General features: G+C 32.5%; 1 protein-coding gene across 2 annotated transcripts in view; it reads left to right on the forward strand.

Moving 5' to 3' along the window:
• Positions 1-8,065: 8,065 nt before the first annotated feature.
• Positions 8,066-23,846, forward strand: part of LOC114327271 (caskin-1) — a 475,220-nt gene continuing 459,439 nt past the window's right edge. Inside the window, exon 1 of one of the 2 annotated variants that reach the window (XM_050643568.1) lies at positions 8,066-8,499. The gene's annotated coding sequence lies outside the window, so the exon portion shown is untranslated. Of the gene's footprint in view, positions 8,500-10,616; positions 10,636-23,846 lie in introns of those variants that run through there. The other variant, XM_028275825.2, reaches the window with a different exon arrangement.

Raw genomic sequence — 23,846 nt, forward strand, 5'->3', positions numbered from 1 at the left:
TCTACGAGGAGGAAAAATGAGGAAATTTCGGCCCCTAACAAGGTCCAAAATTCAAGAAAAAAATTGTTCAAACGTAAATATAAATTAGCTCACATGAAACCAAAACCACAGAAAGACAAATTCAACCCAATAAACACACTAGTTAGGAAAATTAAGGGAACTTGACGCCTATAAGTTATTATTTATGTCTTTTATGTAATCTGAGTTTATCTTTCTTATGTCTTTTGGTTGGTTTTTCAGTGGAAGTTCCCCCTAAGGCAAATTTCCCCTTCCAAGGCAAATTTTTAGATCCGCCCCTGCCTCTGGCACGAATTTAAATTCTAATTCGCAATTCTGAAATGGCAGACGGTGGATTTGTCTGACTCCTTCAGCATTCCCCATAATATTTACGTATCTGGTGGCGTTAGTTCTGGTGAGTGGCAACTCCCAAGATGATCGCGCAGTATTCAAAGATACTCCCTGGTAGTGTTACAGGTTGTCCTGTCCTGCTAAAACCATTGTTTATTTTAAACTTGGACCGTTTTCGTGAGTTTTTCTGTATGGCCAAAAATATTACTCCAATATAAAAATTTCTTCTGCCAAACTGAGAACGATTATGAAGTACCTTACATTAACGTGATATTCACAAACGTTATATCAACGTTCAGAAACCACTCAATACGTTTTGGCACATGACACATACACATTTGAGGCATAAGAATTTCAGTACTGTTTATTTTGCCCCATACCGTACCAACATAGCCATATATTCCGATCAGGAGATACCGCATTTCACTTCAATGCGGCACGGCTGAACGGCGACACGCAGTCACTCGTTCCTCGCTACTACCGCCCACTGGGGTCAAGGCAAAGTGGCATTTAAACGCATTCCAACAGTCAAGGCAAGACTCCACGTCACTACTGTGGCGTCCACCTAGGCATAGTTCCACCTCACATACGGGTGCATCTCTGCCAATCGAGCTATTGCTAGTCCAACACGCTAGCAACAACTGATTTTCTCATTCTCCTGGCTCGCCTTAAATATGCTCTCGATGCCACCACTCCTTCGGTTTCCCCCAGCGGTGTTATGCGCCAACACGGATGCTCCTACGGTCGTCTCTGGTCGACCGGCCCATCGCTCGCTCTGGCATCATATCGTTACAATATCTTTTACTGACCACCAGTGCCGTGCCATCACGTAGTAGCGCCTGTGTGCAAAACGTTTAATGGCGCCCAAAAATACGCAATTTCTAAAAAATCATCTCGTAAAATTTTTGTAACAACTCTAGTGGCGCACACGTGGATGGCGCGATCCTGCTCACCGCCCTTCTATTCAGGCTATTTTGTTGAAATTGTAAATAGAAAAAAAGATAATTGAAAATGGTTATTCATTTTAGAAAAAAGGCTGCTAACCACTATAAAAATAGACAAAATCGAATACCTTATTTAAATCAGAGGAACAGCGAGAGATATGGACTGCTGCAACTAATCTTGCAGGGAAAATAGAAGGAATACGTGGACCAGGAAGGCGAAGGATTTACTGGCTGAAAAATCTACGTACATGGTTCAACACGACAACCACAAATCTTTTCAGAGCAGCAGTGTGCAAAGTACAGATTGCCATGATGGCCGCCAACATCCGAAACGGATAGGCACTACAAGAAGAAGGAACGCAAAAATAAGAAAAACGAATATAGATGACCTTTTGAAAGGAACGATAGATAAATGACAGAAATAAGGAAAATGGAGAGAGAGAGGGGGGGGGAGGGGGAGAGATGATAAATAGAAATGATGAATTTGAGAAGACAACACAAGTATAAAGATAGCAATAAATATAAAGAAATTCACAAAACAGAAAAGAAGAAAGATAGCAAAGATAAGAGATGATAAAATAAGAAAAGAAGGAGGTAAATTAGAAGTGGCTTCTAGAAACAAACGAAGAGATAAAAGACTAAAGACTTAAACACAATGACAAACTTCTTCACAAGAAAATAAAGGAACTAACTGAAAATAGAAATATATAGAGAATGATAGAGTCTTGATAATATTAGCGCTAAAAGAGATAAATGCCGAATGGAAAACTTATACCGGGTGGTTAATCGTAAAAGGGGCCATAGGAAACTCAATGTAAAATTATAAAGTGTTGAATTCCTGCTTCCCTAATTATTTTACATTAAAAAGTCATAAGAGAATATTTGTAGAGGATTGAAATCTGTATTAAAATCAAAAGTTAAAATTGTTCTACGATTTCAACGCATTCCAAAATTTTGAAAAATATAATACATTTGCCACAGTAGGTATGTGTGTAAAAGTTAGGCCACACGTTACTATTTAACTGACAGTGCTCACACCATTGATTGAATAAAAAATCTTTATTACATATTAATACTTTCTCCGTAACTGAGAGTATCTTATCAACTGTATTGTTTTTAAACAATAAATGATAAAATTTAAATATTGACAGTTAAAAAATGTGAAAATAATAACTTCATTGTGACACATTATTGCACTGTGTGTGGCCTAATTTTGGGCTGAAAGACTGAAAAATGTATTACATTTTTACAACATTTTGGAATATGTTTAATTCGTAGAACAATTTTAATAGTTGTTTTCAATACAGATTGCAATCCTCTACAAATAGTTTCTAATGTCTTTTGATGTAAAATAATTAGGGAACCAGGAATTCAACAGTTTAGAATTTTACATTGAGTTTCCTATGGCCCGTTTTCCAATCACCACCCGGTATACGAAATCTATTCTAACATAACAACGAACAAGAGATCAATAAAGATTTAAACATTGATAATAATATACTCATCTTAAAAAATAAAATGCGCATTGAAATACTAAGAAAGAAATTACGCCTCTTTCTAGAAATATCCCTATACTTTTCCGATGTGTGTTTAAGAAGCTGCGGAAATAGAATAAGCATGTACAAATTAAGAATATCATTACTGAAGTGGCTTAATGAAACGCAAAATTAGACCAAATAGAACCGTTGGCAACATTCTCTTTTACAGCATCCATTTTTTACACTAATTAGTAATTACGTACGACATAATTAATTAGAGATTAAATAAATCATAACGATTAATTACCCTGTCAATTTCACAAAAGATTCTCAACATATTTCAAGTAATTCAATAAAACGCCGCTTTAACGTTCTTCGAATAGATAAAAATATTAAATTCTTTGAAATAATTACATAAATGTTTTTAATTCTGTTATTAAGTCTATTATAATAAAAAATAATTTTTATTGTTTTAGTACATGATGCGATAAATCTTACATTGTTTTTTCTAATTTTAATTAATATTTTTAAAGATAAGAGTTTCAGGAATGTCATTAAACTTTTATTACTGTGTAATAACACTATTGATAATCTAGAAGTGTTAAACAAATCAATTTTACCATATCATTGCTTGTTCTCTTAAGACGTTTGCTCTTATGCTTAGCATGTCCCAACCATCTCAGTGTTTGTGATTTTATGATTCCTGCAATATTTGGTTCTACTTACATCTTTTCTAGTTTTATATTTAATAGTCCTGTCGCCAGTGGGGGTACAACGGCCTCCTTAATTCAGATGGACTTACCCAAGTGTTTTTATGTATTTGACCCGTAGAACACGAATTTTTTGGGTAACAGTTGATCCGGATGTCGATAAGATTGTTATAAACAAAGAACTTGAGGAATCACATAACAGCGCTTTTTCCCAAAACAAAACATTTTTTTTTTGTATTTTTTGGGTCACTCTAAGCAAAAAATGTTCTTACAAGTTTTTTCGTAGGATGCATCGTTTTCGACATAAACGCTGTTGAACTTTCAGAAAATCGAAAAAGTGCAATTTTTGAACCCGAATAACTTTTGATTAAAAAATAAAATAGCAATTCTGCTTACCGCATTTGAAAGTTCAAGTTAAATTCTATCGGTTTTATTATTTCATTGCTAAAAATTATTTTTTTTTATTGTTAAACAAAGCTATAAACACATAGTGCTTGAATGATGTTTTCAATACATTTCTCATATAAATCGAACGAGTAGGCGCGCATACAGACAATTTCTACGTAGATTACGTACATTAAAACGCATGCCTTGGGCACGGGAAACACTATGTGTTTATAGCTTTATTTAACAATAAAAAAAATGAATTTTTAGCACTGCAAATAATTAAAACCGATAGAACTTGACTTGAACTTTCAAATGCAGTAAGCAGAATTGCTATTTTATTTTTTAATCAAGAGTTATTCGGATTCAAAAATTGCACTTTTTCGATTTTTTGAAAGTTCAACCGCATTTATCTCGAAAACTATGAATCCTACGGAAAAACTTGTAAGAATATTTTTTGCTGAGAATCACCCAAAAAATATAAAAAAACGTTTTGTTTTGCGAAAAATCGCTGTTATGTAATTCCTCAAGTTCTTTGTTTATAACAATCTCATCGACATCCGGATCAACTGTTACCCAAAAAATTCGTGTTCTACGTGTCAAAATACATAAAAACTTGGGTAAGTCCATCTGAATTAAGGAGGCCGTTGTACCCCCCCCTGGCGACAGGACTATAATTATTTTTATTCAAATTTCATTCCATAGTTTTCTTCCAAATATTTTTTGATGACTTCTTTCTCACACGTGGATCATGACTTATTCGGGTTTCTTCATAGTCCATATTTCACTGGCATATAATGCTGTAGGTATTATCACTGTTTTATGTATCTTATCCCTTCTAGATATGTTTTTACCTCAATAATTTGTTTAGTTAGAGCAAAGATACAACGATACCAACCATAATTCTCGCTTGGGTGTCTTCCTTCATATTTTATCTCCTGGTCAATCTCGCTCCTAGCTATTTCTTCGAATTTATATATTTTTCTTTCTATGATTCTTGTCAGGTATAGTGCTTGGATATATTCTCGTTCTGTTCATTCCATTAATTCGACCCTTTCTTTTTTATGTATATCCCTTTCTTGTTTGCCTTAACTTCTAGTCGTTTTAGTATTTCTTTTATTTCTTATTTACTTCTGGATATCAGTACCATGTATGTCGTCAGCGAATGCTAGGCATTGGTGTTTTTGTTAATATACAAGTCCTGTACTGTTGATTCCGGCTTTTTTGACGACAATTTTAAGAAGAATACTGTTCAAAAGTGATGATAGTGGCTGCCCTTGTCGCACCCTCATACTTGCTTCCAACTTATCAATTCAAGTAGTGTCTTGTATATTTGTTACGTTACTCTGTCAAATCCTTGTTTAAAATCTATGAATAGGACCATTGTAGATGCCTCATATAGGTGATTTTATTTCGCGCAGCAAGATTATTTTTTATCTTCTGTGCTGCATCTCTTCTGAATCCACATTGATATTCTCCTATGTCATTATCTACCTTCGGTGGTATACCTACTAAAGTTTATATGTACTTACTGTCACAGTGTGACTTCAATCCATTCTTTTGGTATTTGTTGTTTCCATATTTCCTTCAACCATTTTTCCACATGCTTAATTCAGCTATTATTTCATCCTTTGTTGCAGGGCCGCCACTAAGGTGTTGGCCGCCCGTGTGCAACTTAATATTTGCCGCCCTCTTACAATTTCAATACTTTGGAAAAATGTACCTTACTAGTATTTAAAGAAATGTGCAGAAGTAATGTGTTGAGTCTTGTTACTTTGAAAACTCGACTCCATTGTCTTTCCAAAGAGACGCTAATTGTATCTGAACGTATGCTCTCCTTCCTGTGAGTACCGATTCCACAAGGATAGAAACTATTTTCACCTATTATTTTTAATAAATGAAATGTCTGTCTGTCTGTTCTCTTCTCTCTCTTTTCCTCTTCCTGTTCTTTTTCTTTCTTCCTGTCTCTTGGTTTGCTGTTTCTCTCTTCCTTCCCTCTTTTCCCTCTTATCTTCTCCGTCTTTTCCATTGCTTTTGATTGCACTGGTTCTAGATCCGATTTATTCCTTTTCTTCCACTTCTCGCCTCCAGATTTTCTCCCCTCGAGTTTCGTCCCTTCCTTTTTCCCTTCCTCTTTTGTTTTCTCTTTAGCCCTCGCTGCTCTCTTTTTCGCCTTTATTGTTTTCTTTTTTTGTCCCATTTTTCTTCCCACGAGTTGGGTCGTGCTTATCGGTTCAGTGGAGCAGTGCGCACTTGCCTCTCCAATACTATTTTCCACTAGGGTTCGCCATCTCCCTTAGGCATCGCTTGTAACCCACTATGTTACCCTTGGACCATCACCCCTTCGGCATGATGGTGTTACACCTTGAGGTTGGGGTGGCGGTATATTAGGATGATACATAGCCGTCATCCCTATGCATATCCATTTGTTTTCAGTGGTTTCCTCCACTGGTTTCAGAGTTTTTCTCCTCGGGTATAGGTTTGGGTATCGGGACGTGTACCTATGATAGGTACATATGATACCGTATGATAGTTGGGAGTATTAACTATCACACAGGGACAGGTTAGGAGCTTGGCTAGAGGAGAGCGGACAGCTGCTCCAATTTGTAGTCTTTTACGATGAGCAGGAGAAGCTGTGGAGGTATTCTACTTGAGCGGCCTCCACACGGGGACGAGAAAAATGTCTAAAAGTCCGAAAGCCGCCAGCCGCTTTGAATAAAAAAGTATTCCCGGAACTGCTTTATGACCATACTTGCAAAAGGACAGTGCATACAATAAATAATATTTTCTGATATTTTTGTTTCGATTAGGATGAAAAAGAACTATAAATGATAAATGAATCTCATTTTAGTATTACCAGGTAATAATAATAATAGTTTACAGAATTGTCTGAATCATTACTATTTAATTATTGCAATTTATTTTCGTTTTAAAAAAAGTATTATCATCAGTGGCCTGCTTTTGGCCGCCCGTGTGCGATGCACACTTAGCACACATTGTAGCGGCGGCCCTGCTTTGTTGGACTCTTTTCTTAGTTTTTTTTTAGTTTGACTGTTATTTTTTTATCTATCTTTCTCTCTCTTCATTTTTCCATTATATCATTGTCAGCGATTAAGTCTTATTTTTATTTCTTTTTTGTTTCGTAATTTTTTTAGGCTTGTATAAAAGAATTTTACATTTTCTTCACTGTTTTTTTCCATTTTTCTTTGACCTTGTCCCAGCTTTTCTTTTCCTTATTTTTGACTATTTCTTTAACTTTGTATTTTATAACTGTCATATTTTTTTGCGTTTTGTCTTGTAGGTATACTTTCCAAAATAATTTCTTTTATCTTTGATTTCGATTTTTTACCTCCTTATTTCACAATGGTGTCCCTTTCTCTTTATTATTATTTTTAGTGGTCCCACATACTAATTTTGCTGCATTTTTCATAGAATTTCTAAATATTCTTCTTCTATTATTTCTGCCATTTCTCATTCGTTGTCTATTTCCGTCTCTAACTCCTCCGTATATCTGATTTTCGTTGATTCTTCCCTTGGTTTAATATTTTAATTATTTCCTTGTATTTCTTATTCTTGTTTTCTGTGCTTTATATTTCTATTTCTTTGTTGTTAAATGTAGTTTCCAATAGTGAATGATCATATGCCTATTTCATAGCTTCTTCCTATCCTTACGTCTCTTATACAGTTCCTATCTGGTTTTTGCACTATAGTATGATACGACTTCTTATGTTGGAAATGTGTAGCCATGATCATCATATTACCTTTTGTCTAAACAGAATTCAAGTTATAGTTTTCCATCATTGTTGATTTTGTCCTCTCCGTATGGTTCTATAATATCGGTACATTTTTCTACTTCCTTTCCCACTCTAGAATTCGTAAAGTCTGTGATTACTATTTTAGCTGTACAATCATTTATTACTTTTGATGTTTGTCCCAGAACTAATTTTTTTCGTTTTTTTTTTGGCATTTTTATCAAAAACAATGTAGATTCAACGTAGATTCAATGTAGAAAAACAATGTATGCAGTATTCTTATATATTTTTTTCTGAATTTTTGGTTATATTCATATTGCATAAACCGAGCGGAAAATCTGTTAAAGACCGTAAATCTGTGATCGGCAAAGAGGAATTTTCCGGGAAAGCGTCCAGAAGTCCGGCAACGCAGTGTTCAGTTTTATAGCCAAAACAAAACTCGACCAATAGTTAAAAACAATAAGCTATGTTTTACTGATATGTTCGGGCTAAAAAAATTCGGTATACGCTTTTCTCGATAATGTAAAAAATCCACGCCGTAGATTTTGGAGTTCTCATCCAAAAATATGTTACGAATTGGCCCACGAAGAAGAGGTGTGTACCTGAAATACCTAAAACTTATTCTAAGACGGTTGATGTTTTACTAGCCAAGAACATTGAAAATACTAAGAGTGATGTTTATCGCGGTTTGGACGTAGAATCAGGGGTGTTGTTTTAAGTGATGGTTTTGTACAATGCATCGATTTTCATAGTTGGCATCAGAAGTGGTGAGGTTTGAGGTTAAAACGGCCAGATTTTGATTATATCTTGAGAGGGTGCTCAGTGCTGAAACTTACGCATAGAGATTGTTAATTTCACCCCGGCTAAAGGTGGCATTATACAGGTGAGTGTTAATATTATGAATGAATAAGTGTAACGTAGTATACTATAAGCGTAACACCGGCCAGTAGTATGGCTCGATAATCTTGCGGCTAGACGATGAACTCAGTAAATCGTTTACTCACTGACAGGTAGAAAGAATGCAATATTTACCGGTTATATCAAAGTTTTCATTCAGATCTCATGTTACATAAAAGTAAAATAGAAATATATTTCTTATTTGCTTTACGACACTAAGTGTGCCTATATACAGCTATATACATGTACATTCAATATACCTAGATGATCGAAAGTAAAGAATAAGGAATGTATAGGTACATATAATACTATATAGGTACTCTATATAAATAAAAAGTAACATCTGAAACTGTCAAATAAAAGTGAGCACGGTAGAACATAACCTTAAAATTAATAGATCAGGCAAGTTACGATTTTCCCAATAAGACACTCTCTGATCTCTAATACAGGTATCTAACAACTAACAACAGCTTTTGATTTTGGTCATAACAATATGTAAAAAACAAAATATGCAAAAGATTAAACGTTACTTTTTACTTACAAACAATATATTATAAACAATGTAAAATCGCTTTTTGATTTTATTATCACGGTTAAGACCGGTAAATTATATGGGATATTTACAAAATTTTACTGAACAATCATAAAAAATCCTTTTAAATTAGTGTTAAAGTTATTATTAAATATTACAGTCATATATACATAGTCCAGTTTTGTATTTGCACTTACTTAAAAAAATAGTTGCTCATTGGTGTTTAATAAAAATCGAAGATTTAAAAAGACCGCGTGGCAAGCAAGGTGGCTTAAAAGCCCGTTTAACAAACTTTCCGACATATATACATAATTTCATGTCACAAATCAATTCAATTGACGATAGAGACTTAAGAAATAGACTTTCACATTAAGAGTCTACTAACGGAATTTTCAGTGGTAAAAGTAGACATCGAATGCTTAATAGAGGAAGAGGACTTGCACAACGAATATAAAACGGTTAAATATTCGAAAATTATTTTTATTCCATAATTTCACAAGCGCAAACTATTGTAAAAGTAATTAATACAGATACAAGTTCCGTTGCAAATTCAGAGAATAATAAATTCATTAATGCTTCAGAAGTAAAGTTGCCTGCCATCAATTCGCTGACATTTTCAGGTGAATCAGGTGAATGGCTACAATTTAGAGATTCATTTGATAGTTTAATAAATAATAATAATAGGTCTGTTCTAGCAAACAGTCAAACTAGTCAGAAACCGTCAGCAAACAGTTGGTCAGTGAGAAAACATAATACAGTCACCAGTGCTATCCCCTCTACTCGCGCTGGTCCACTATTCGCTGATGGTTTCAAACCGTTTGAAACTGATGCTAGAACAAACCTATTAGTTCAATTGGTAATATACAATGATTTCATTATTTAAAGAGATTTAAATCAATTTGCAACCTCGATTTTATTATACTTACAAACTCAATTCATAACTTCAAATTTATAAAAATTGCAATATCTTTGGTTCTAATCAACGAAAAAAGATGTTTTTTTTAATTTGAGTTACCTACCTCATCGCGTAGATTACAAAAATGCAATTAAGTCATTTGTAAATTGTTTATTTAACCTAGTAATTTGTGTATACAATTTAAAATGAATATTTATTTCTTATTTGTATTAGTTCAGTCGTCAAATATTTGACCAATAGTTAAAAACAATGAGCTATGTTTTACTGATATGTTCGGGCTAAAAAAATTCGGTATACGCTTTTCTCGATAATGTAAAAAATCCACGCAGTAGATTTTGGAGTTCTCATCCAAAAATATGTTACGAATTGGCCCACGAAGAAGAGGTGTGTACCTGAAATACCTAAAACTTATTCTAAGACGGTTGATGTTTTACTAGCCAAGAACATTGAAAATACTAAGAGTGATGTTTATCGCGGTTTGGACGTAGAATCAGGGGTGATGTTTTAAGTGATGGTTTTGTACAATGCATCGATTTTCATAGTTGGCATCAGAAGTGGTGAGGTTTGAGGTTAAAACGGCCAGATTTTAATTATTATCTTGAGAGAGTGCACAGTGGTGAAACTTACGCATAGAGATTGTTAATTTCACCCCGGCTAAAGGTGGCATTATACAGGTGAGTGTTAATATTATGAATGAATATGTGTAACGTAGTATACTATAAGCGTAACACCGGCCAGTAGTATGGCTCGATAATCTTGCGGCTAGACGATGAACTCTGTAAATCGTTTACTCACTGACAGGTAGAAAGAATGCAATATTTACCGGTTATATCAAGCTTTTTCATGCAGATCTCGTGTTAATATGAAGGTAAAACAGAAATATATTTTTGATTTGCTCTACCACACTATATCGACTATCTATACACGAAAAATATACCTATAAGATCGAAAGTAAAGACTAACATTCTATGCTTTATACTCTATACAAGTAAAAAGTAACATCTAAACTATAAAATAAAAATGAGGACTGTTGTAAACCTAACCTTAAAATTAATAGACCAGTGGAGTTAACTTTCCCAAGTTATCTATCAACTTCTTTTGATAAATTTGGTAATAACAATACGTAATAAACAAAATATGCAAAAGATTAATCGTCGTTTTTTACCTATAAATAAAATCGCTATTTAATTTTAAATACTAATATGTTTGTTAATTGGTTGCTTGATTGTTAAAAAAAGAAGGTTCAAAAGTCGCTTTTTTGAAAATCATTACTAACTTTTCCAAATAAGAACAAAAAACTTGTATTTTTCATGAGAATAGGGACAATAATAATCTTGTATGTATGTAGGTACTCAGTAGGGTGGAACGAAAAATTCGAAGTCATCATTTCATATTTTTTATGAAAAAGTTGTGTTTTGATGTATACTAAAACTGTAAGAAATGTTTTTTGTATTGAAACCTATCTTCAGGTTCCATATTAAATTTAAATTTATGTGAATAACAAAAAAAAATAAAATTTTAAAAGTTTATTTTTTATCAGTTCTTTGAATCTAAATAATTGTTTTATGATACAATATACATTTTAAGATTGGTAGTCTGATTTTGTGTTAAAAAACGGCATATTTCTAGACTGTAACCTTGAACGAATAAAGCCATCTCTTGATTCTGGTCCACAAACAGCACCTGATGCTTCAGTTACTAACTTAACAGTCCTTTCCATGGATTTTGTATGACAAGGGCAGTTTAAGACCTCTATGTTGTTGTAATTCCCAGAATCAATCATATCCCTTACATCTTCATTGGAAATATGTTTTAGCAAAGGAGGAGCCGTAACTTTGAATCCAGAAACAGAAATTAAGTCATTATAATCTGCAGCACTAAAATTTAATGTTGGTATTTTGACTCACCGGATCTTTTTCTTTCTGATTTTCTCTAGCTTTCGGCACTCTGCGTAGTCCTAGCTTCCGTATATATTTTCGTTCATCTTTCATCATACCGAGTAATACATTTTCGGGATGGGCAAAATAAGCATTCCTTTGGATAACGGCATCGACAATTTTTCTTTGGTCAACTGGTAGAGATCGTAAATAATGGATCATTCGCCATAAATATTTTGAACCATCCGAACAGTTAGGATACAGTTTTATATAAAACCAAACTGGTGCATACACTTTTTGGATGAAACTTACTAACATAATTAATTGGGGGCTGGGTTATTCAGTTCCAACATACAATCGAAGCAACCGATTATCAACTGTCAGCCACCTTGCGTGTGATATTTTCCCAGATTTTTTAAGGCTAAAATTATTAGGACATTTTCCCGCAGCAACTGCTTGACTGATTTGGTACAAGTACTTCTGATCGGTACTAAGGTCTGTTGTTTCTAATAATATTGCTAGGTTGTTTTCTATTGCGACAAAATCGACAACAGCCTTCACTACACAGCGTTCCAGAAGTTTCCCTATTGGCCCTGTAAAACCAAGTGGTCCACTGGTGCGTCCATCTAACTGTTGAATTAAATGTCATAAACGTAGCTCATTGCAATGAAATAAGCATACTAGCCATTGAAGTGAAGTGCCGCAGTATGTGTGACGTAGATGGTTGGACTGTAACTGTTGACAAAGGAGCAATGAATTATCCTTGATAATCATCTGCATCAAAAGAATTTGAGTCAGACAAGCTGCTACTTATGGAAGGATTAGAGGAATCTACGGTACATGCTTTAAGAACAATTTCGTCAGTATTATATTTTTGAGAACTTGCCTTTGCCTTCATGGTTCTTTCCATTTTTTTCCTTATTGCTGCAGATGCTGAAATATCCACTGGTCCAATTGCCATTTTTCGACAGGATCGTTGATCTTGAAGAAAAATTCGCTCATTTTGTGGGACTTTCTTAATTTTATCACAAGTACACACACACAAAGTTCCAGTCATGTTGCACTTGCAAGTCGCGATATTCAATAACTTTTTACGCTCCTTTGGAAATTCAAATCTTTTCTTCAAATCTTTTCTATTTATGAATCAGATGCTTGCTGAGTTTTTGTGTACCTATGGCTTAAGATTTTGATACTCTGTATAAATATTTTTAATCATATCTTGAATGCACTTATGCGATAATATTGGAATATAAGCTTTTATTCATAAATTTGTTCTACTTTCGTTGCAACGGCATTCAAGACGTTGGCGATAGATGGATCTTTATTATTATTTGTCAACTTAAGTTCATTACGAATAAAGAGAAAGCACTTTAGAATGTCACACTTAGTTGGTAAAACACGATCATTGAAATCTGATCAGAGTCATATTGATTTTTTCGACAAAAATAATTTTTTTGTTTTTTCATTTTTCAAATCCAATATGGAACCTCAAGATATTTTTTTATTTCAAAATGCTCTCGCACTAATTGTTTTCATCACCTGACACAACTTTTAAACGATAGCCACAAGAATTTTTCTTTTCTTTTATTTTTTTTGACCTTTTTCGTTCCACCCTAGTACTCAGTACTCAGCTATAGGGCAACAAATGAACATCATCTGTTCATTTTAAAAACGGGCCATCTCTATTTAAAGAAATTGAGGTTTCTAGGTCTTTTAAATTTTAAAAACATTTTTAAAATATTCATCAGCTTGTATTTAGCCATTTAATGTATGTAATAAACAATATTCACATTATAATGACTATTTTTTTCTTTTCATACCTGTTCATATTGAAAACGGGTCATTAATTTTTAAAAAAATTGCGGTTTTTAGGTCTTTTCAAACCTAAAAAAATATTTTTAAATTATTCATCAGCTTGTATAGTGGGTATTAAACCCAAAAAATACTTAAAACAATTATTTTCCTAATAGTCTTAAAGATAAAAAGTTTTTGACCTCTCCTGTAAAATTTAAAAAAGTGGAGATGACCCCTTTTCAAAATGACTGATTCAAATATAGGGTAAGGAGGGCTATTTTGACCCTTTCGTGGGGCATATCTCAGGCCCAGGGTACCTAGAGGTCTAAAAAATAACTATACGCTACTTTTTTAGCTACAATAATGTTAAAATTTGGTAAAAATCCCCTAAAAAAATGGTCGAAAAGTAAAAATATTGCTCATATATATTTTCTATCTGTCTTTCATCTACTGCCAAGATTGTGTTCATTTTTTATTTAACGACCCTGAACAAATAAAAGCCGTATACTAAAATAAAACCAATCTCCAATATTCTCCACCTATAAAGCACGTAGTCCGTAATTACCTTCATCAAACTTCGACGAAATTTGGAGCTTTTACTTAGAGCTATATTACATGTGAATCACGTTTTTCACAAACTAGCGAGCTTCTGTTTAAGTATTTTTATATTTTCGTCTAAGCTACAAAACAATTTATTTTTCAACGATATATTTTTCCTTTTTTTTTTCGATTAATAGATCTTCGTTAAAAAGGAAACTGATACAGTACCTAATTGTATTATAAACATCAAATTGAAATAATAAAAATAGGGTCAACTCTGAATTTTTTTTTATTTAAATTTATGTGTCTCGGCAGCGATGGCCATTGACACAAACAATATTGGTTATACAATAATTAATTACAATAAGGACTTAAAACTAATTATTATAACAGTTAATTTCTAATTCTTAAATAACATTAGGTAAAAATTATGAAGAAAAAAAATTGAATATACAATCATTGGATACTATAGAGACGTACAACTAATTATGAAATTGCTTCGGACTTCTTGGGATACTTCGGACGTTGTTTAGTTATAGTAGCAGTTGCATATGAACTAGTAAGATTACTGGAAGAATTGGGTCCAGACATGGTGATGCTAACAGTGGGGGAACATTGATTTAAATTGTAACTCATGTAGTCAAAAGTAACTTGAATTTGTTTATATTACGCTTTGGATGTCTTGGATACATCACTGCAATACAGGTTGCCTAACCGTTGGCGTCCGTTGGGACGGGATAGCAACAGTGAAAAACTATTGATAGTTTGACACTGAATGTGTTACTACATTCAGTTTTTGACACTGAATGTGTTAAAACATCTCTTACTGACTGAAGTCACAGCTTGTTCTTGAGGATTAGCACGTAACACAATTATCATTAGTCACTATTTGAGCGAAAACTAATTTTAATAACTAGTATTTACAGTAATAATTACAAATTTCGGCACCAATTTACAGCTCGATACATACACGTTCTCAACTCTGAATTTAAAAAAGCTCAAAGTAAAAGAATACGAAAAGAAAGCTAAGAAACGTCAATCTAATTAAGACAAAATAAAATTAGAGAATTTTCAAGACTGGTTATTACTTTTTTGTATTAATGAAAATTTAATAATAAGTAGTATTTGGGCAGACATGTAACTTGTAACTATAATAAATCTTACAGCCTAGGTCAGTGATACTCAACCTGCGGCCCGCGGGCCGCATGCGGTCCTCTTGCATTTTTTATGTGGCCCGAAGGCTAACTTAAAGGCTCTGTAAACGATCAAATTATTTTGGTCAAAGATAGTTGGTGGTGGAGCATTTATTTGCGACATACCAGGAAAACTTGGCGAACTTAATCGTCGTTTACAAATTAAAAGGTAAACATAAAATTATTTCGCAGTTAAAGAATAAAGTATTTGCTTTCAAGGACAAGCTAAAGATGTAGGTACATCGAGGAAATTAATATAAAAAATCTGTATAACTTTTCGACATTGGTAAAAGATCAACAAGATGAAATTGATGTATCCCCAGAAAACTTTGCTACTATTTCTAATTACATACTTAGTTTTATTGAGCGATGAATTTCAGGAAAGATTTAATGATTTGCGAAAAATTAGGAAATATCTTCTATTAGCGGAAAATCCCTGGCACTTAGAAGTAGCCGCTACTACACAATTTGCGGCATTGGGATTTAATAGCGCAAAGTTGTCAGATGTAGGTATAATTGATTTTAAAGATGATACAAATCTGGAGGCAATTTTTAAAGAAAAAAGAGATGCAAATCAATTTTGAGAATTATGGAAATTAACACCGAATAACTATAAATTGCTCTTCACGTTGTTTGCTTGATCATGCCTGTGTGAATCTTCATATTCAAAAATAAAATATGCAAAAAATGTTTAAATTGCTGAATACAGCATTGAATAACCTTTCAAATGAGCTAGCACACGAACTTTATTCTTGATTAAAAATTTATCGATTACGTCATCACACTCAGATGGATTACGTCACTAGTATAATATATATTATGTCCAAAAATCATAATTTAAAAATAAAAAATTGACCTGTTTCAGGATTTTTCCTTATAGTCGCCAATTTACGAAACAACGAATTTATTCCTTTCATTTGTATCATACTGTATATTACTTCACCTAGAGCGCGGCCCGCAAGCTGTGGCAATAGCTACTATGTGGCCCAGGGAAAGAAAAGGTTGAGTATCGCTGGCCTAGGTCAATATACAACTGTGTTCCAGGCTGCAGTTTTGGTTTTGGTTTTGGTTTTGATTGCCTGTATTGATGAAATCATGATTGGTAACACAGAGCAAAGATAATCAACATTGATAAAGAGAGCCAAGCGGCTATTCTGGCAATAAAGAACCCATTCAACAAATCAAAACTGGTGAGAAACTGCAAACATTTCCTCAACAACCTGGAAATAGATAAAGTGTCTTTAATATGGGTTTCTGGTCATGAAGGGGTACATGGTAATGAACGAGACGACTGTTGTCGACACAACAAAGATCGAGAGAAACCTTTGTAGGCCAAGAATCATTCTGTGATATCAACAAAGATGCAATAAAAACGAGATTCAGAAGTGTCTGATAAGGAATTATCAAAAGAAATGTAGAGCTACTCAAGAGCAAGTGCAGACTAAGAAAATAATCAAGAATATTGATAGAATACTCTCGAACAATTTGATGAACCTCAATAAACGAGATATTAAAATACTCTTACCGACTTACTGCGTGGCGTTACAACCCTTCAATTCTCTACGTCCATAGCTTTAAGCTATCCTGCTATATTACCTTCTGAGGTGTCTTGCCCATTGGAGTCTTCTGGACTTTATTTTTTTTTATTATCTTATCGTCTGGATCCAATATATTAATGGTTATGTTAATGATTATGCTATATTGTCCTTCTGCTTCATCAAGCACAGTCCCAGTTAGATTAAAATAGTCACCGAATTGGACATTGGACATTGTCGTCTAAGAAAACACATATCCAAACTTGTTAAGGTGAATTAACCATGGTGCAGAAAATGAGAGACTACCATACACATCTTATAACATTGCAATGTGCAAAGTGATAAGAGGCAGTAATTCATTGGTTAACTGAGGACTGAACCAGAATAGATCCTAAAACGATCAATAAAGAAACAATTGGCATTCATTGAGACCACAGAACTTAGGGTTCAATGTAAAAACCTAGGCATAAAGATCTAACGACCAAGTGTCAGAGATTAAACAGTCTCCCTGAACTAAGAAGAAGATACGATTTATGTTTTCGAAGTTTTCGAGGTTTATTGACCATGTTATGGGACTGTTTATTCATGTCGTTAAGTTTTCTAGTCTTCAAAACAAGTGTTTTTCTCAAAAATGCGATCATACAAAATACATAATAAACAAGCTGAAAATGCGAGCATTGTCATAACGAAAACTTTGTATATTTATTTCTATTATGAGAAGTAGTGTAGAATTAATAATTATGTTTTAATGTGCAATTATATCATTCTAATTTAAATGTTATGAACTATAAAGGTAGTTTACTCTTGATCGAAATTCATATTTTTTATATACCTCGTATAAAATTAATAAAATTTTATACAAGGTGTCCCAAAAGTAGTGGAACGGTCGAATATTTCGCAAACTGAACATCGGATCGAAAAACTGAAAAATACGTGTTCAATCATTTTCAAAAATCTATCCAATGACACCAAACACCAACCTCCACTACACCCCCTGGAGGTGGGGTGGGGGGTAACTTTAAAATCTCAAATGGAAACCCCTAGATTTTCTTGCAGATTTGGATTCATTTCGTAAAAGTAAGCAACTTTTATTCAAGACATTTTTTCGAACTGTGAATAGATGGCGGTATAATTGGGAAAAACGATTTATCCTGATACCATGGGTAAATTATAGAAACGGTCTAATATCTCGAGAAATACACTTCCAAATGAGAAACCAAACAAATTTTTTTAATACTTTTCGAAAACCTATCGAGTAACACTAAACATGACCCTCCAACCCACCCCCCTGGAGGTGGGGTGGGGGGTAACTTTAAAATATTAAATAGCAACCCCCACTTTTTATTACAGATTCGGATTTATCATGAAAAACTAAGCAACATTTATTCGAAACATTTTTTAGAATTGTTGATAGATGGCGCTTTAATTGGAAAAATACGATTTATTAGCGCCATCTATCAGCATTGTTAAAAATGTTTCGAATAAATGTTGCTTAATTTTTCATGACGAATTCGAATCTGCAATAAAAAGTGGGGATTGCTATTTAAGATTTTAAAGTTACCCCCCACCCCACCTCCAGGGGGTTGGAGGGTCATGTTTAGTGTTTATCGATAGGTTTTCGAAAAATATTAAAAACCTGTTTTTTGGTTTCTTATTTGGAAGTGTATTTCTCGAGATATTAGACCGTTTCTATAAATTACCTATAGAACAGGGCGCCTCTGTAAAAATATTAGTACATTTGGACGTTTAGAGGTGACTTAAATTTTTTTGCAGAAATTGCTTGGAAATAAATCGAATAATAATATTTGAGTTATCCTCCCTCTCAAAAAGGTCCGGAACATTGTTTCAATAATCAAAATGTCAAAAAATTAAGGAAAAATTCGATTTTTCTCTTGGTTTTTTGATTATAACTTTAAAAGTATTCATTTCCGAGAAAAGTTGTACTGACAAAAAAGCTGCGTAATTAAATTTTCTACAATATAGAATTGGTTAAAAATTTAAGAAATAGTCACCCTTGTTGCAAAATAGCAATAATTGTGAAAAAAACATACAAAAACAAGTATTCGCATTTTACGTTTTTCAACCATTTATGCTACACTTAGGACCTTCATATTTCACCCTGAAAAATTTTATGATACAGTAAAACAATACTGTAAATTTCATTAAGATTGGTTCAATAGATTTTGAAAAATAAATTTTGCAATCCAGCTTTCGTAAAAAAAAATTCATTTCTTCAAAATGTTACAGGACTGAAAATAAAGCAGATAGCAAGTTAAAAATTTTTTTGCATATAGAAGTGTACTGTACCTTTCATTTGCAATTTTGTAAAATTAAAATCGCTTAACACCACGGCGTCAGGAATTTTTTAAATAAACATTAATTATTGGTGCTACGCGCAGGACAGCGGATAGGTTGCTCTGATTGGGCATTCCAATGACCTTTGATAATGATTGATACATTTTAATTTTTATGACATTTCGATATAAATAAATAAATTTGTTTATTGCAAAATAAAAACACATACTCTATCCTTTGAAATAACACTTTTATTAGCAAAAACTTTCTTTGTTCATATATTTTAACTTAAACAATAAAAGTTTATTATTTTTAAACATATGCAATTGTTTAAACAATATTTCACAAACATATATTAGATAAAGATTGGAAGACATTTTGGTGGAAATCAACCTGTGTGAATCGAACACCGCTGTCCTGCGCGTAGCACCAAAAATTATTGTTTATTTCAAAAATTTTCTGACGCCGTGTTAACTAATCGATTATAATTTTGAAAATTGCAAATGAAAGGTACAGTACACTTCTAGAAGCAAAAAAAAATTTTACTTGCTATCTGCTTTATTTTCAGTCCTGTAACATTTTGAAAAAATGAATTTTTTTTTGCGAAAGCTGTATTGCAAAATTTATTTTGCAAAATCTGTTGAACCGATCTTAATGAAATTTACAGTATTGTTTTACTGTATCATAAAGTTTTTCTGGGTGAAATATGAAGGTCCTAAGTGTAGCATAAATGGTTGAAAGACGTAAAATTCCAATACTTGTTTTTGTATGGTTTTTTCGCAATTATTGCTATTTTGCCACTAGGGTAACAATTTTTTAAATTTTTAACCAATTGTATGTTGTAGTAAATTGAATTACGCAACTTTTATATTGGTACAACTTTTCTCGGAAATGAATACTTTTAAAGTTATACTCAAAAAACGAAGAAAAAAATCGAATTTTTCATTTAATTCTTGACATTTTGATTATTTAAACAATGTTCCGGACCTTTTTGAGAGGGAGGATAACTCAAATATTATTATTTGATTTATTTTCAAGCAATTTCTGCAAAAAAATTTGAGTCACCTCTCAACGTCCATGTCAAAACAGATCCGCCCTGGACTACTATGGTATCAGGATAAATCGTTTTTCCCAATTATAGCGCCATCTATCCACAGTTCGAAAAAATGTCTTGCATAAAAGTTGCTTACTTTTACGTAACGAATGCAAATCTGCAAGAAAAACTAGGGGTTTCCATTTAAGATTTTAAAGTTACCCCCACCCCACCTCCAGGGGGTGTAGTAGGAGTTGGCGTTTGGTGTCATTGGATAGATTTTTGAAAATGATTGAACACTTATTTTTCAGTTTTTCCAACCGATGTTTAGTTCGCGAAATATTCGACCGTTCCCCTACTTTTGGGACACGGTTGCATCATAAATCTTAGAACAAGAAGAGCTTTTTATGAAGAATAACTTTTATTTGTCAAATTAAAAATAAAAGAGTTATAAATGAAAATGTTCTTAGTATCCATAATTTGAGAAAAATCTTCAAATATTTTTTTCCATTAGAAGGATGTACACAGACACAATACTGGCTAGTGATTTTAGTCAATAATTTTGCCAATTCGACAAAAAAATAATTTCTAAATAGTTAATAATTATTACTAAATAATTAGTAATTTTGCCAATTTCGGCAAAATTCTCAAAAAACAAAAAAATTACCTTCTACAATCACTAGCCAGTTGTGTCGAGTTTAGGGAACGACTAGGTATACATAATATTTTAATTTTATAGCAAATGGAACAGTCCATTTATCATAAAGGGGAGGCCGTATTTATACTGGTATAAACCTTTTTAAAACTGTTAATAAATTATTGCTTTTAAAATATTTATACTCAAATTGTATTTTTGAACATCTTATTTATTTTATGTAATAATTAAATTCACTATCAAATGTCATTGATGTTTTATTAATACTTAATTTAAAATTTAGTTTGATATTCACGAAGTGTCAAACTCAAATGTAAATAACCTATGCTTGGCAAATCGAGATTTAAAAAAAAAGTAGCCTACTTCCTAATCAACTATTTGAGCTGACGTTTAGTGCGTCTGTAGGAGATAACCAGATTGTGACGTCACATTTTAGATTTTGAGGTCGATTATCTCGAAGACGGTTAGATATATCGAAATGCCGTTTTCAGATTTGGATTCAGAAGGCAAAATTACATAAGAATCCATCGATACACCTGCTCTAAGTATTGCAGGAGCGGCAACGCAATAACACACAGACTTTTGCAAATTTATAAACGAAAAGTTTTCGTTGAAAATAACAATTAAACATTAATGTATTGGGAAAAATAAAAAAAATAGAAAATAGTTTTCTAAAATTCATATGGAAAAAGAATTTCTTGCAGTCGGGTATATACCATTGTTTAAAAAAAAATTAGTTTAAATATTTTATAAAAGGTATATTTTATTTAAAATTTCCTTAAAGGGCTACATCACACAACGTTTTCGAACTAAATTTGTTATAGTTGGTTTTTGTTTTTTTTACTTTAAGTTTTCTAGTCTAAGAAGCAGACGTGAGGGTCTTGATTAATATTTGCACGAAATACTCTAATCTTCGTGTAGTTAATATAGTCATTTAATATTAAGAGCAATTTGCTCCTCATCAAAATTTAATGTAGTTAGGTTTAGTGATGAATCATTGCCCTACCTAATTAACGTTATCCAATTTTTTCTTCACATCTACTTTCCTTTTTGTAACTGTGCTTCTGATTTTTAGTTCATAATCTAATTCCTTCACAATCAGGTAGTTAACTTCGATAATTGACATTTTGTACAAACTGTAGTATTAAGTAAGGACACATTAGTTTTCTGTGGGAAATAAATTATACAAAACACTTTAAGGCTATGGGTACATAATTCGCAAATATTTTACGTGTATCCCTACTTTTTCTGTCTTTACACGGCAAATTACGTGTAGTAAAATTCACACTGGTATGGATATGTAAACATTACTAGAATGTCATTCTACTTGAAAATGTCATCATTAATTTAAAGAGATGGGTTTTGAATGTTCTTGGATAACTGTTATTTTTATAATTGCAAATTATTAATTCAGTTAATAAATGTGATAATTTGTTCACTAACTATGTATTCAGTGATTGTAATAATTTATTTGTACAACAAAGACTAATACTCAATCGAGAAAAGAGGAAAAGTGTTTTTTTAATAATATATTGTTATGGAACGCTTACAATTTTGAACATCTTTAACAACAAAATACTTGGATCACAGAATATATTATCCTAATGTATTCTCTGCTTGGATCTTCCACAACTAATACACAATAAATAACTTTTTATTAAGTTCACGTCTTAAATCAATTATTTATCAAATACACTATATATCAATAATATTTAATCAATAACTCAACATATTCCCGATGCAATGTCAAATATTTAAAATTGTCACTGATTGTCAGTGTCTGACTGACAATATATGCTGACAATATTATATTCGGCTGAGTGCGTTGTAAGACAAAGATAGATTTGGAAAATATTACCACGGCATTGTGTTCATTTTTTTCGAATCCTGAAAAAACCAATAAATATTTTTGAAAAATTTAAACGCAAAATGAAAGACTAAATTATTACCGAGGGCCAAAAGTCCCTTAGAATAAATAAAAAGTTTATTTTGAATGATATATTTGAAATTAAAAATCACACTAAATTTTCTCTTAGTTTTTCACCCTTGTAACTTATTAAAATAAACATTATAGAAGTTCTCAGGGACTTTCGGCCCTCGCTAATAACGTAATCTTTCATTCAGCGTTTAAATTTTTCAAAAATACTTATTAGTTTTCTCAGGATTCGAAAAAAATGAATCCCTATTTGAATAGCATTGCAGCCGAAAATACGTACCGATCCTCTTAATAGTCCAGGAACCGAAGCTTTTCAGATCGCAATTTTTACAGAATCGATCGATTTGCTTGAAAATTTGAGAATAAGTAGTGAATAGTCCAAGGATTAAAATCTATATGATGCCGAAAGGCGCTTTTACCATGGGGGTGGTTGCCAGCCCATCCCGGGGGTGGACATTTTTTATTATATTTTGACCGCAAAAGTTGATGAAAACATTCATTCTAAGCAAAAAATGTTCTATACATTTTTTTGATCAAATTAATAGTTTTCGATTTAATCGCTATCGAAAGTGTTAGTTTTATATAGAAAAAATCAATGTTTTTCGATAATATTTACGATTCACTCAATTTTTGCCGTAGAAAAATTTTTTTTAAACCAAGTTGGGAACTAAATAACCTACAATTTCATATTTAAACATTTTTTCATATCTCTGACGCTAATCTTTCTATTCTGAAGAAATCAGCATTTTTACCAAACTACAAAAATTCGTTATTCGCTTTTAACTCCAGTTTTTTAAAAGCTAATCATTCTAAGCCAGTCAAACTTCTAAAATCTATTAAAATACATAAACAAAGAAGAATGAATGACGTCAATGACTAAAAACACCGCTAACTTACATTATTAGTTTCCAAAGGATTTCTCCTTTTTTTTTTCTTCAAAAAAATATATTGATTTTTGAACCGTAACTTTTTTATTTTTTATCTTAGAAAGTTTGGTAAAAAATAATTTTGTAGGTTTTTACAAGGT

The sequence above is a fragment of the Diabrotica virgifera genome, chromosome 2 (assembly GCF_917563875.1).
Source record: "Diabrotica virgifera virgifera chromosome 2, PGI_DIABVI_V3a".
Lineage (NCBI taxonomy): Eukaryota > Metazoa > Arthropoda > Insecta > Coleoptera > Chrysomelidae > Diabrotica > Diabrotica virgifera.